At 38.9% G+C, this 13,951-nt stretch overlaps 1 protein-coding gene across 4 annotated transcripts in view; it reads left to right on the top strand.

Annotated features, from left to right (window-relative positions):
* The first annotated feature begins 2,287 nt into the window (after positions 1-2,287).
* The window catches only part of gng3 (guanine nucleotide binding protein (G protein), gamma 3), a 36,738-nt gene continuing 25,074 nt past the window's right edge, over positions 2,288-13,951 (top strand). For 3 of the 4 annotated variants that reach the window (XM_069510448.1, XM_069510449.1, XM_020085633.2), the window contains exon 1: positions 2,288-2,648. The gene's annotated coding sequence lies outside the window, so the exon portion shown is untranslated. The remainder of the gene's footprint in view (positions 2,649-13,951) is intronic. The other variant, XM_069510450.1, reaches the window with a different exon arrangement.

Here is a 13,951-nt window from a genome sequence, read left to right as displayed (position 1 = left end):
TGATGGAATTATAGAATATTGACTGAGGTCTTCACAAAACAAGCATTGTGATATGGCAGCTACATCAGAGTTGACATTATGTTATACAAATGTCTGACAATGATATGATCAATCATTATAGAGTGAATCGGGCTTTGGGGAAAAGCATTTTGACTATAATTATTAAAAGTATTGTTTTTATTATTCTGTTATGACACTAAATAACTGAACTAAAAGGCTAAAAATGTGTGATATTAATTGATCTAACAGCATTTAATTACTGGCTACTCTGAATTATGGTTCTAATTTACAAACTATTAATTTCATTACGGTTGACAAATCTTTATTCCTTGCTCTATGCTGCATTGAGTGAGAACTTAATATGCATATACATATTCTGGATGGTTACTGTACTTGCTGCCCATAGAGCATGCTGGGATTTGCTGCAGCTCCTTTGTGGAGGAATTAGCAGATGAAGAGAGCAGCTGATAAAGACCATGAATAAGAAAAATATGTAATATTTTATTGAACCTGAGTCCTGTTTGTTCTCATTATGTTCTTTGTTCTTTCGGTGTTAGCTACAGAGCAGCAGCCTGTGAGACTTTTACAAAACAGATGTATTTGAAAGGTTTCAGTTCTTCTATGTTTAATGCTGCACTAATAAACATTTATGATATTAAATATGCACCAAATGACTATGATCAGTGTGAATGTTGCAGCGTAGAGTAGTGACACAACTGAGAGTTACATAACTGCAGATCCTCTCAGCACTACAGAGCTTTTAAACAACCTTTAGCTTTATTGTTTTGGTTCCCGATCTCTCTCGTCCGTGTTTCTGTTTCAAGGAAGGTGTACGCTGCTGTTGTCAGTGAATAACTTCTGATCAACCCACTGAGCAGAAACTGGCCATGCAACACCTGATGACAGACAATATTAGCAAACCCCTGGTGAAGAGTGAGGCCTGATATTTGAGTTTGATACGTTTTGGTGGTTATAATAGAGTGGATATTGAATTAATATTCACCAGGTGGTCAGATTTACAGCTAAAGATAAAGCTAATTTTGCCTCCTGTTTGCCGGCAGTGTAAATAAGCAGCTGTTTTCATGTTCACCAGAACAAGGAGATGATGTCAGAGTTACAGTTTGTTGCACTGCCTCCAAGTGGCCAGGAAAAAAAGAATGTTAACCGAGGTTTAACCTTTATCAAACACTACTTGAGTAAATGGCTAGTTGAACTTGTCCTAAACTAAGACGATAGAGAAGCGTTTTGAAATTCAACACTGCTGCTCTGAAACAAATGAGTTCTGTGACTCACAATTAAAAGCTCTGTTGAACAAAACAGGTCAGGACAAGATAAAAGTCAACAGAGAAGGGATTATAATTCATATAAGGACACAAACTTTCTCTGTTATCAGTAACTCAAGTCATAGCTTAAAAGCCTGTGACACACAATAGTTCAACAAGGTTCCCATTAACATATTTATATATATAAAAAATATATTCACATAAACTTTGCCAAGAGCACTGTTGGCATTATTATTGTTGTTGCTTTTATTACTATTATTATTATAATTATATAAACTTGATTTGTAGAGCATTTTTTTACAACAGCAGTTAAAAGTGTATGTGTATAGGCCCATATATATTTTAAATTTTTTATGTTAACAATAATAACACTCCAATTCAAATACAGCAACTGATATAATACAAAAATCCAATACAACAAATGAAATGATAAAACAACATTTAAAATGAATATCAGGTGGGAAGGACAAAAGAAACAAAAATACGTTTCAAGTGTCTTCAAGAAAACTATTCCATATATGAGTATAATTGTAAGTATATAATAATAATGTAATATACAATAGGTCTATGTCTATTAGGGACAATTTATCTGAAAGCAAATCAATGATCGTAACAACACTGTCAACGCATTCACTTGAACAATGCAGGGTGTATTTTCATATACTTGAATCTGTTAATAGATATTTTTACTGTAGTAGCTCATCTGGCTCCAACCAATGGAGTATATCTGCTATTACGCAGCGCTGGTGGTCAATAGTGAACGGTCATAGTTACTCATATGATCGTATTCAGTGATGGCTCATGTAAACTATACGTGTGAGTTGAAGAGTGGTCTGTTCATCATCATCATCATCATCCTCCTCATCCTCCCCCCATACCGGCCCCGCACGTGCTGCGTGCTCGCCCCTGTGCCCCTCCGTCCCGTGCGTCTCGCCATTGGTCTGGAATGATGTCATCGTGCACAGCGGAGACAATAGAGCCCACCCCCCCCCACCTCCCGTCAGTGTGTCCTCACACACACGCACCGCAGCTCGGAGTGACACACGCTTCAGACGTGACGCCAGCTGAGTCAGCCAAGCACCTTCTCATCACATCTACTTATTTCTCTCGCTTTGGTTTGTTTGTTTTTGAACCCGGCAGAGCTGTGCATCTCAAGTGTCTTTCGTTTTGATTTATCATTGCTATAATCATTCCATATATATAAACCCCGTGTTTTGAAATCCACGAGGAGAGGAGCAGGCGGGGAAGGTGGTGTTACACATCTGGATCGTACCAACGCGTCGGGCCACTACAGACATGAGGATTTCTCCTTCTCTTTGTGTGGCGCACAGACCATGACCACAGCACTGGACTGTCGCTCTTGATGTAAGTGATCTTTCTTATTTACTAACGTTACTTCTGGTGGTGGTCGGCCTGCAGCCTCTCAGCCCCCCCACCAGCAGCTTCAGCTTCTATACATAGACCAACATATATATCTTATCCTGTCTTGATGCTATTCATCTGTTTCAGATCTGCTGTCAAATTGATGCTACACATTTTTAAAAAAAACAAACCCTGCATGTTATTCACCGCTGGATGTCAGCAGTCAGTGTTTGCCGTGAGGAGTGCTGGCTGTTATTTGTAGAGATACAGAAGTGCAGACGTGTGAAGGTGTCAGGGACAACACACGAAGCTTAACTTGGACTCAGTGAGTGAGTGGGGGTGCAGGCCTGGGGTCTCAGGCCATGCAGCCCACCTCAGCTTTTATTTCGAGGTTCAAAGGCTTAAATGCGATCAAAGATAGGGAAATATTAAGCAGTGCGCCATCTAGCGACTCCATAAACAGGAACTTGAAGATTCTCTGCAGAGTATAGCCCCTATTAACAAACAACACATAGCAGGGACCTGCACACACATTTTGAGGGGCCATTGGGTTCGAACCTAAAAAAAGGCAACACCCCCCATGCTATGGAAAGTTATCACATTAGTGCAGATGGGTTTACTGTAAACTAGGTAAAGCATGGATAGGATTTTGCATCTTGATTGTAACACTGTCCTCTATCTGAATGCAAACCACAATATTCAAACTTAAAAATGAATTCTTCAAAAACAAAACCAGATCTTTATTTACAGCAAACATTTAGAAAGTACATTTTGCAAATTCAGACATCAGTTTGTACAGTGTCATGACAATTTTGCGATTTATTTGGGTCCAAATTTAGCAACTATTGGGCTTCTCATAATTATGCAGCAACAATAGTAAGAAAACTATAAGCAGAAGGGCAGCTCAGGGTGAACGGGCAGTTGCCCAGGTCACTTTTGCCCTATATTGTGCACGTCCATGATGCAGAGGGAAAATGTAAACACGATATCTGGTCCATCTGCACACGGTGGTGCTGATGAGAGGCAGAGCAGCAGAGATGTGCAGCCGCCAGTGATTTATTGACACACAGTTCATTGTCAAAGTGCACTCACCCAGCAGAAACAAAGGGCATTGTGGGTATAAGGATGTGCCTGCCTAAAATATAGACTGTAAGTAAAACCACCGGATCTTTAAAGATTCACAGTAGTAACATCAGAATCAAACTTAACATCCTGCATAGTGGCCGTACACATTTCTCAGGCAAAACTCAACATCTCTACACTCAGCGCAGCGCAGAGGGGAGATATTAACATATGCCATTAAAATGTGATATATACAATGGGCACTCCTGCCCCAAAAGGTTTAAATGAAAACTTTGGCATTAGACCATTCCTGTGATTTGACTTCCTCCATCATGAGTCCTCTGTGTTCTCTCTTGATAACAGGTTTTTTCTAGATATTTCTCAATACCTCACCCTCAATGTTGATCTATGGTGTTACTAAATATGTTAACATTTAACTAGACAGAGACGACCCTAATAGTTATAAAAATTATGACCAACTTTTGATGTGTCATGAATTTTATACGTGAATTTTTATTGTACACTATTTTTCTTTGCAATAATTATTATATCTATGTATTTTGTGTTGCTGATACATCACGTTATTCGCTCAAAATGGATTGTGGGAATTAAAGACAAAGACTCTGTTTCTTTATCAGAAATCTGAGGAGGAGCCTTGAGCTCCAGACGTCACTGGCAAATAAATCCCTAAACGGGAGCTTTAGGTGTGCAGATTTTCTCTTTTTCAAACGTGTTATAAGTGAAGCTTACTCTTTTATTGTCTCAACAACTGTGGTAGTGTGAGTCAGGCAGGTTGCCATCACTGCAGTGCATTTGCAGGAAGACTTATTTTTAGATTAAGCAATACAGGGACATATACGAGCCAATTTAAACTCATGTTCAGAAATATTTTTGATGTTAACACAACTCAGTGTTGGGACAATGTCGATCACGGTGATCATCCAGCTCTGGACCTAAGGGGGTTATGTTTTGGACATTGGTTTGTTTGTAAATTGGCAGGATTACACAGAACTCCTGGATGGATAACCATGACACTTGGAGGTAGGTCAGGGAAGAACCCATTAGATTTTGGTGCCGATCCAGGATTTTTTTTTCTTTCTTTAACATTGCAAAATAAGGCGTATTTCCGCATTTTCCTTGATTAGTTAGAGAATAATTCTTAGATCTTGATGAAAAAATCTGACATGTTGAGTGAATTTAAATGTGGCTTCATAAGACTGTTGGGCCTTGGAGGAGTTATGCTCTCTACTGAGTGACATTCCAGTTGAGGCTGCAGTCCAGTAGTAATAGATACATTATCAGTCTGCACATAAAACTACAGGTAACTGTTCCAATGTTTCAGTTAACAATGATTAAAATTACTTTGATTCTCTCAATCTGTATTTTCTTATCTCACAGTAGAAAACCTGCAACAACAATAATAATAATAATAATAATAATAATGGCGTTAATTTTTTGCTAACACAAAGACACTTTTTCTAATAATTTAAAAGAAGGACACACAAAATTTAAAATGTAATGCAATGGTTTTTACTTATGGTTCAATGCAATAAACTGTTTAAAATTAAACAAAGACATTTCACAGGAGGAGGAGATATTAACACTTAAAATACTAATGAGGTATTTTTTTGAGATTACTGTCATTAAGAGATCATAAGCAAGTACTTCCCCAAGGTAATTGTGTAGAGTGACAGCATGCTGGTTCAATGATCAGCATTGTCTCCTAACTATAAAGATGGCCTGAGCGCTGGACTTCTCTATGAGGATTGTGCATTAGCAATCCACAAATAACTTTTCAAACAGATAAAAATAATCTTTTTCAAGGCCATGGTGATGTCATATGGTGGATTGCCAACTCTTTTGTTTCTGTTTACTATGGTGTAGGACAAAGAGGAGCAGAACATCTTCATATTGAGAACTGACCAAACTTTTTCAGCTGTGGTTTGTACCCGTTTGTCTCCGAGCTCCAGTTTATTCTCTCAGTCCCCAGACTCAAGGGTCAGAAAGCAGAAACTGAAAACTGCCCACAGTTTCAACTGCTTGTTTTGACTGGAGACTCATTCTGGTTCCCTGCTCATTGCCCAGTGCATGCTGGGATAGTCTCTTGCCCCACATTACTGGGGCTGCATCCAAAATCACTCCCTACTTATATCTCACATATATTATATAAACATATTCATGTATACTTTAGTATTTAGTGCAATAGTATGCTTTTTTTTGCAAGAAATGAACAACACACATTCTGTTAACACCCACAATGCTTTGCATTGCATTTAATGTGTGCAAAACTATCTTTGTGCAACTCTGCATGTGTCCATGATGATGAGACATACTGTCTGAAATCTCAACACTACTCACCAAAGACAAGTTAACTACAGTATATATTGTTGGTGAAATAGAGGTGAACAAAATCTGCTGATTCATCAATTAGTTGATTGATTGAAAACTAATTGCGACTCTTCAAAGTGTAGGTCACGTATCTCTTTGGACCCTGGAACACTCTGATGATCATATGCTGACATTTTGTAAAGTGCACAGTTAAGATGAATCAATAAAGGAAAAGGTCAGTAGCTGCAGTCCTGCGTAATCTTAGGAGCTGCTTCTGAAAAAAAGATTATGAATAACTTGAGGATTGTATGAGAGGAGTTACAGATACAATATGTAACAAAGCCTTTGCTAAAACGTTTGTCGACTTGTGCACCTTTACTTTACAAAATGTTCTCTGCTGTAACTTCTGAAGCAAACAAGGTATGATGAATGAAAAACACACTGCTAACGAGTTAGCCAGTCAGCTGTTTTTCCTTCCACTATTTGCTGAATAACATGAATTAGACTCTGACATTACCTCATATCATGTCAGGTAGATTTTCATCGGCAATGCTGGTGATGACAACAACTCTGATGACCCCACAATGCTTCTTGACGTCATCACACCAGGTCTTTGCCACTGTTTTTATTGCAAGCTCCCGTGTGTACATATTGTACGTTTATTGTCTAGGGTGGAAAGTTATTTGTCAACTGTATTTAAAAATGTAAAGTATGAGATTAAAAATCTCAGTTTCCCAAAATGGAATGAAGCTTACAAATTAGTTTAATCCGCTTAAGTGAATGCATACAAATGTATCTAAGTTAAAAAAGGAGACCAGTGTCATACAAATATACATTATAACGTTTTGTATTACATCTCATAATTCGAAGGATTCATACAAAAATGTTTAAGAAGCTGACTGTACAATGCAAACAATAAAGAAGGAAAACATGTGCAACACAACTACACCTTAAAGGATCAAATATGAGATTAGACAATAAAATGGGTGACAAGACTTTCTTACATTGCAGAGTGTTGTTGGACAACAGCAATGAAAATCTCCCATGCACCATTAATAATAATGATTTTATCAAGCATTCATTCCTCTGAATGTTGATGCCGCAGGCCGGCTGTGACGCTGAGGGAGATGCTGTAACAGTGTGTGTGTGAGGGGGGGGGGTCCTGCATCGTCTGCGTTTTCATGCACACTCATACTTTCTTTACTTTTATACATAAAGATTGTCTGGCACGAATTCCAGAGGGGAAACAAATACAGACAGTCGTTAACGCCTTGTAACTTGCCGATATGGCTGTTTGTTTATCATTTTGAGAAAGAACCTGACAGATAAATAGTTTTATTTTTTTATTTTTCTGAGGGCAAAGATCTGCAGGAGACAAAATCATCAGAGGAACCATTTTACCTGAAATTACTTCCAAGGAGCCTGGACCTGATGTTGTTTGATTCAACAGGTTCCTCTGAGGCTGAGGTGACATCTTAGTTTTATCTTAGTTAGTCTCCTTCCTGGTTCAAATGAAAATAGGTTCAAACGCACACAGATTAATTACTGCACAACACACTCACAAAAAGCCTTCAGTGGGCATGTTACCAATTTATCTGAATGATTGTATTTGTCATGCCTGTCTGTCTTTTTGACACGTTGAAGGTCCAGTGTGTGAGACAGTTGCCTTTTGGGGTGATGTTGGGTATAGACAGAAATAACCATTATAGTCTGCTTTTTAAAGAAATCATTCATTACGGATTTCAATATTTATTCAAACCATATTTCTGCTTTACTTATCTTGACGTGGCAGAGCGGTCAAATCCCAACCAACCACAAAAAGCTTTTTCCAAGCTGCTTTTCTCACTTTCTATTCTTAGAGTTCTATTTTAAGAATTGAGGCTTTTTTTTCATTTCTTATTAAACTGCACAGAAGTGAAACTCCCATCTCATTATTTTGACATTACAATAGGTTTGGCTGGCATAGCTCTCTTAGTAATAGTCAGAGTGCTCATTGGAAGTGTTAAATATAAATGATTAGCAATAGTTTATTTCATGAGTTAAGTATATAATGTTTCAATAATAATAATAGTAATAATAATCTAAATACTAATGATAATAATACAACCTTATTCTGTAGCATTTAATTTTACAAGGTTACAAAGTGCTTTAGAAAATACATGGGAATAAAACAGCACAAAGCAAGACAAAGCAGAAAAATAGGAATTTAACATAAAGGAAAATATCTATTAAACAACATCTATTAAAACTAATTAAAAACCAGGCATTTAAAGGCTTTTTCTATAAAAATATGTTTTTAGCAATGGTTTAAGATTGTAGAGTATGGCTTGAAACATAGGGAGCTAGTAGCTGTGACACCCTGAAGAATTGTTGCTCTGCAGCCGAAGCACCACCAATCTCTTAAATAATAAAATAAAAGCCACCACTGTGGATGTGGGAGGATTATCATGCGGCAGTGTGTCTAAAAAGCAGGTATTCCTCTCAGTGGGAAATCAGTTTGACTGAACATGGAGTCGCTGAATGCTTCCTATCACGCTGCTCACTGATTGGCTCGGTTTGTGCTGCTGCTTCCATCACTTTCTGTCACCGACTGTGGAGATGAGGTGATGTAATTATTTTGACTTCCCCCTCAGTAGCCTGTAGTGGTTTTGAGCTGTGACGATGAGACGCCGAAACAAAGCAGATTCGAACGAAGAACACATTTAGCAAAAGGCTAACACTGATTAGCAGTTCAAATGGAGATTTGATGGCATTCCCAAGTGCTTTATTGCTTCAGTTTTAGGATGTGGAATCTAAATCAGACTGGATCATTCAGACAACAGGAGCAGTATTTCTTGGTCAATGATGTGTCATTATTGAACCCCCATTCATTTGTGCATGTGAGTCACAAACCAGGTCATCACATGCAGCCGAGTTGAGAGTCATTTCTTTTGTCCTGAGTAAAGCTTACAGCATTAAGTGTCTTAAACCTGATTAGAGTGTGAGTCATAATGATTTAAGCCTTCATCGCTCAGTTCATTTCTCAGGTGGAGATTCTCTTTTACAATCCAGAACCTTTTTGTCTTTAACCTAATTTGCTCCTTTGTTTTCTTTGTCCCACTGCACAACGTAACTTAATTTTGTGTTATCCTGTGATAATGCATAAAGTTTCTCACAACAACACCTCACATGTTAAATAATGAACGCTGCAGCCTCATAATGTATGGCCAGAGAATCCTATGAATTCAATGGCTAAACTCTTTTTATAGATGAGGCTAACGTTAATTTTGCGATATTTGTTTGTGATCAGCTTGAAAATATTTAAAATCTGTTTTGACGTGTTCATGTCATGTTTATTTCGAGGCACTTTATGGAAACACCAGATGTAAACTCGTAAAGATACGTAAGATACCTACAACAAGGCCTAACGGTCACCTTAAGTTCAATCAAGATGCACTAAATTTCACACAAAATCCTGGAATCGGATCCAGATCTGCACCAAAATATCATAACCTCCTTGATGGAGTACATGCTGTGACTGGAGTAAAAGAGCTTTCAGCTATGAACAAACGTTTCTCTCGTGAAAGAAAAGAGCGACTTCCCACTCATTCGCACGTCTGCAGCGAGGCAGAAAAATCATCAAGGTTATCAGCATTTTAACATTCCAACATTTTTTGGCACCATACTTAAACAAGCCAAATAGACCCTCTCTGATTTATTGCTCAATCCTGAAAATACATTTGGCTGAGCACCAACAATTGCAGTCTGCCTGTGAAGCTGGTGTCACAGCATCTAGCTTGTAACTGCAGCAGAATGGCTTGTAGGTGGGGAACAGCAGCAGAGGGTGAAGCGCTTCCTGCCCCTCACAAGTATGATATGAATGATAATGACTGTGAGACCTGCACATGAGGCTGCTTGAATAAGACGTTTAACCCCAAATGGCTGTGACTCACTCAGTTACCAACAGTGAGGATGTAACGAGCAGGAACCTCGTATTAATGTGTGTCAGCAGGTTAATGTCTTAAGGTCTCTTAAGGTCTCCTAAGGTCTTTATGAATTCAGTACAATTGGCTTTATACATAAAGATTAAACACTGAAACAGTTACAGTTCTCTAATGAATGTGGTTACAAAGCTTTGGACAATTTAAACCCTCATTTACCATGAAGATCTAAAGCACTTATCATTTACCTCCATCAAGGAAGTAAGCAAGAATACCAAAAAACACTAAAACCAAAGATTCCCACCAATCTTGGTCGAAGGATGTGGTATGGGCCCATACATTTTGGTGCAGATCCAGATCAGGGGCAGATCCAGGATTTAAAAGAATATCTGATATAGTGTGTTAGTGTGTAATTTGATGCAGCTTGATGTGGTCATGACCGAGGGATGCGTACTACTGAGTGCTGTTCCAGTTGTATTCTGTTGCATGTGTTCATTTTGTGAAAGTCCTGCTCACCTGAAAAACAAAATACACCCAAAATATTAAATAAAGTGAAGAGAAATTCCTGCATCTGCCCCCTGATCAGGATCTGCATCTTTAAGGAAATCTTTAAAAACAACAGTCATATAAACTGATAGCTCCCTCATGTTTTCCTATGGAACATGAAACTAAATCTTAGCTTAGCTTTGAGTGTGGAAACAAAAGGCATTGATCTTCTTATTTAAAATGGGAAAGTTATAAAAAGCTTTTCCTTTTTCTAACATCACATTTCATTTGTTTCTTGAGTGGCTCCATGTGTTGGAATTATAGGGTTTGTGCTGCCGTGACAGAGGCATTGTGTTATTGCATCATTCAACCCAAGCAATGAAGTAAAAATGTCATTATTTACCAGTTTTCACAAACATTTCTAGTTGTTAAGATTCCACCACTGTGCTGAAGATCACAGTGGTAGAGGCCAGTGACACGACATGAGCTGAGACGCAGTTAACATCATGCAGAACCTGTTCCTCTCTCAGCAGAGCCGCTCAGTGACCCTCATCACTTTGCTGCCAGTGTAACTCAGTCAACACACTTTGTTACACCTGAAACAGATGCTCTGCAGGAACCTGTTCAGTGTAGTTGTTAAGATCGGCATCAGAGTGCTTGTGGATCTATTATCTCCACAAACTGTTTGTGTTGTTAGGTACATTTTCATGTACATCCCAATGTTTTTCTGCCCATGTGTCTTTCTGGTTTTGTAAATGACAATATAGAGAGCGAAGCTGACCACATCTGTCCTTTTGTGCCAGTTCACAAGCAAAAACGTGGATACGTGGATTGTCCTCGAACAGAAACGGCCTGCTCATCACCCTCTGGAAACAAGTGACTCAGATGACAAATTTTTTTCTGCCATCCGTTATCTCGAAAAAAAACATTTTTCCCTCCATGATGAAAAAAAAAACGTTCTTTATCATGCAGCAGCAGAAGAATAACTCCTAACTCAAGCAATTTTACAAGCCAGTAATTGAACAGCGCGTCCTTGTGTTATTGCCTGGGTTTTGCTGCGGCGTTGTCCTTTCTGCTGTGTGGGTGTTCGGCTGTCAGGTGCCTTTTGATGAAGGAGCCACATAAAGCTGAGTCGGAGCAAGAGAAGTGATCACCATCAATCTTGTACAGCCAGAAAACCATCTGCTCCCAAAAAACAGAACCGCCCCCTTTAACAGCTTGTCCCCAAAATCACTCACTGCACCATCTCGACCGCTGGAGATGCACCGTATACCCCACACTGATGCCCGTACAGTATCTCCACCCTGACTCATAGGATGCAGTGACATTCATCAAACTAGTACCGTCTCCACTATGTACTGTATATAAGGCACTTTGGTACAGAGTATTTCGTATCTCTTTACAAGACAAAAAGTATACAGAAATAGAAAAATCGTAAAAGAAAAGTAATGATGGAGGTTTGAGGCAGCATGGTGGTGCAGATGATTAATGTTTTTTCTACGTGTTTGTGGGTTTTCTACAGATTCTCCAGCTTTTCATTTTTTTAGACATGAATTCGCAGAATGTCCACACAATTGTTTCCAGACTTTTTCCGGAGTTGGCTCTTCACACACAACAACACAGATTCTTTGGTCAGGCATGTTCACAACACACAAATCTCCAGAGCACTCAGGTGAGGGTGGTGCAAGCTCCCCCTGCAACCCTCAAAAGCATGTAGGGATGCAGGGTTTTACTCAGGTGTGGGAGAAGGTTTTAAGTCATGTAGAGGATTATTAGCATGTGCTCCATCCTCCTCTCCCCTCTCCTGCCGGTGACGATAAAGCTGTTATCTTTATTATGATGGTGGGTTATAACAGTGAGCAGAGGGAGGGCGTCATGATCTCCCCCGTAGGCTCATCCACCAACTGAAATTAAGTGGCTCCTTTTTACCTCTTTCTTCTTTTTTTTTAAATATTTATTTTCATCATTACACTTTCATGAGCTCGAATTCAGGAGGAGCAAATGTGATTGCAAAGCTTAGCATAAGTTAGCCTTTTTCCTTAAATATTAATACGGCCATGATCATGTGCATACATTTGCGTTTGGCTCCCCTCTGCTTGATCCATCTTGCAGCACTTGTTTATTCAGCCTAATATGATATGCAACATGTCAAAGTTTTTAAAATAGGATCCTCGGTAACTGCTATGCCTCAGTTCTTCTGAAAGGTGCACATAACTTATTCACAGTTTACTGTCAACCTCTGAAGTCATATCCCTAGTAGATATATTATGCAATCTCACACTGTGATATGAGTCGCCTAATATATAGTATGCTGCAGTGAAGCACTCGTCACTTAGCTGTCATTCTCCCACAGGGGTGAGCTATCGCTGAAGTATGAGCACGCATAGGTTTGGTTATTATATAATATGAATTTTGCTCAGTTTTAGCCTGGCTGTAATAAACAATGTTACACATTTTAAACAGTTTAATATTGGAGATCCTCTAATGGCCCCGGGTCAGTAACACATTGATTTGGGGCGTCAAATAGATCAAACTTTTCTATAGGTTTTTTTCTGATCTTTATTCATGACTGTGTTCTTTCCGTTTTGGGAGTAGAGTTAATTTCACGTTCAGATTTGGTCATGCTTTCACTCAAATACGCTGCACTCACACTCCAGCTCTCAGCTCCTGTACTCGCGCTTCTCCTTCATGTGTGATCACTACACCTGGCATTCTATTGCTTGGGGAATTTTGACTTGTTGCACAGAAAACAAAATAGTGGAAGAGAAAATACAAGAGCAGGGGACGAATCGGAAAGCAGACGTTTCATGCGTGCACAGAAACAGCTTGAGCACAATAAGGGGAAGTGAAGCTGGAGCACAGGCAGAGAAAATCTATGCACAAACTGGGGTTATTTGACTGTAAGTGCAAATGGTCCATATTTATAGAGCAGTTTTCTAGTCTTGATGACCAGTCAAAGCATTTTACCGTAAAGTTTTTGCCATTCACCCATTCACACACCCAATCTTACAGTGCATCTATGTGGAACATTATTAGAATGGTATGGGGGCAATTTGGAGTTCAGTATCTTGCCTGAGGACATTGGAATGGGGAAGACTGGGATCGAACTACTGACCCTCTGGTTAGAGGGCGACCTGCTCTATTTCTAAGTCCTACTCTCAAACTGAAACAACACGCTTTTAAAAAATGCATATTTTCTAAGGTACCTACCCACTTACACAAGTGTTTTTATAGTAATTACTTCACTGTGCAGATTGATACACAAGCAGAGTGTGAGGGCTATTTTTATTATCTGACCTGCTCTACCACTTGAGCCACAGCAGCTCGTGATGTAGAAATTTGAGACATCCATAACACATCCACTGAGGACAGCCTTGCAGTTCACTCTTGAAACAAACAATATAAATGTTTCATTGATAGAGGGAAAAGATGACATTTTAAAGATTCTAATTTAATGAGGCCATTAATCTTTTTCTTAGAAGTCTATGTCAGATTCAAGTTGCATTTAAA

This window comes from Paralichthys olivaceus, chromosome 15, assembly GCF_024713975.1.
Source record: "Paralichthys olivaceus isolate ysfri-2021 chromosome 15, ASM2471397v2, whole genome shotgun sequence".
Taxonomy (NCBI): Eukaryota; Metazoa; Chordata; class Actinopteri; order Pleuronectiformes; family Paralichthyidae; genus Paralichthys; species Paralichthys olivaceus.
Note: the sequence above shows the minus strand (reverse complement) of the source record. Positions and strands in the feature narration are given on the sequence as shown.